Here is a 2,214-nt window from a genome sequence, read left to right as displayed (position 1 = left end):
TGATTTTGAAAGTTTTACCTCATGCAATTAATGTATCTCTGTCCAGATGGACATTAAGTTTCAGTGCCAATAATGGACTTTTACCATATGGTCAAGAAGATCTATGGTAGGAGACACTATATTCAGCTTTGTACCTCAACACAAATAATGTTGATCAATTGCCAGCCATTGTTAGTTTTTGTGGTCAGGGAATCATGCAGCAACAGACCATTTAAGTAAAATATTAAAAACATTATCTTCAAGATATCTAGCTATATATATTTTGGTAAAAAAAAAATTTAATACATTATAAATTTTAAGATAACAAGACTGTTTTTAGTCAAAATTATCCAGGTATAGTGTACTTATAGTAAAAGTCACCCTTTTTTTAAAGATAGTTCTATCAGTATTGACAAAATTGTACAATCATATAACCACCATCACAATAAAAATATAGAATATTGTCATCACTCAAAACAGGTTTCTCATGACATTTGTTAATATGATAAATTACACTGTTTGATTTTTTTTATGTTATACCAACCTTGTTTTTATGGGATAAACCTCATCTGGTTTTGAGTTATCACATTTTTTGATATAATACAATTTGAATTTAATTTACTGAAATTTCAATTAGAATTTTTGCATCTGTTTATGAGAGATATTGGTCTACAGTTTTATTTTCTTGTAATGTCTGTGTGATTGCAGGATCAGCCTAATGCTAGCCTCATAGAATAAGTCGTAGAATGTCCCATTTCTTTTAGTTTGGGGGAATGGTTTGTGTAAAATGGGATTTTTTTCCTTAAAAGTTTAGTAGTGTTTACTAGTAAATCCATATTTACAGAACTTTTCTTTGTGAAAAGTTTTCTAGTTCTATGTGTCCATGGGGCTAGGAGAAAGGGGTAAAGGGTTAAAAAAGTATAAATTAGTAGTTGAGAGATGGTCATGGGAATGGGTAGTACAGCATAGGGAATGCAGTCAGCAGTAATGGAATGGCTATGTGTAGAGCCAAATGGGTGATAGAATAATCACGGGGATGGTTTCATAAACTATATAAATGTCTAAACAATGTACTGAAATTATTAATGAAATAAAATAAAATACTAAAAAAAGAGAAAAAAGATTATATAGTTTATATTTTCTTGAATTAGCTTTGATAAATTGTTTCTAGAAATTTGGCTATTTCATTCAAGTAGTTGAATTTATTAGCATAAAAATTTTATAATCATCCCTACCATACTTTATTAATTATAGCATTTGTACTGATGTCATCTCTCTTATTCTTGATATGGGTATTTTGTGTTTTCACTTTTTTTTTCTCGTCAGTCAGCCTAGAGGATTATCAGTTTTATTGATCTCAAAGAACTGGCTTTTGATTTTGTTGATTTTCTACATAATTTTTTTTCTACTTCAATTTCATTGCTTTCTGGTCTGGTCTTTATTATTTTCTTTTTTCTACAAATTTTGGGTTTAATATCCTCTCCTTTTCCTATTTTAAGGTGTAAATTGAGCTCTTTAAGACTTTTCTTATTTCCTAAAATAGGTAATTAAAGAAAGACATTTCTTAATTTTTCAATTACAGTTGACATTAAATATTATTTTATATTAGTTTCAGGTGTACAGCATAGAGATTAGACATTTATGTAATTTACAGAGTGGTCCCCCTGATTAGTATAGTATCCACCTGGTACTATACATAGTTATTACATTACTGATTATATTTCCTATGCTATACTTCACATCCCCGTGACTGTTTAGTAACTATCAATTTTTACTTCTTAACCCCTTCACCTTTTTTACCCAGCCCCCTAACCCCCCTCTATTCTGGCAATCACTAGTTTCTTCTCTGTATCTATGAGTCTATTTCTGTTATGTTTGTTCATTTAATTTGCTCTTTAGATTCCAATACAAGTGAGATTATACAGTATTTGTCTTTCTTTGCTGCTTTATTTCACATAGCATAATACCATCAAGGTCCATCCATGTCAGTGCAAATGGTAAGATTTCATTTTTTATGGTCAAGTAATATTCCATTGTATATATGTACCGTCTCTCCTTTTAAAAAAAAATTATTATTAGTTTCAAGTATACAGTACCTTGGTTAGACATTTATATAGTTTATGAAACAATCCCGCTGCTTATCTTCTCTCTGGCTCTACACATAGACATTACATTACCGCTGACTACATTCCCTATGCTGTACTCTCCATACTCATTACCTTCTATCAATTACTA

This window comes from Pteropus vampyrus, unplaced genomic scaffold (assembly GCF_000151845.1).
Source record: "Pteropus vampyrus isolate Shadow unplaced genomic scaffold, Pvam_2.0 Scaffold33, whole genome shotgun sequence".
NCBI classification, from domain to species: domain Eukaryota; kingdom Metazoa; phylum Chordata; class Mammalia; order Chiroptera; family Pteropodidae; genus Pteropus; species Pteropus vampyrus.
This window is presented reverse-complemented; position numbering follows the sequence as displayed.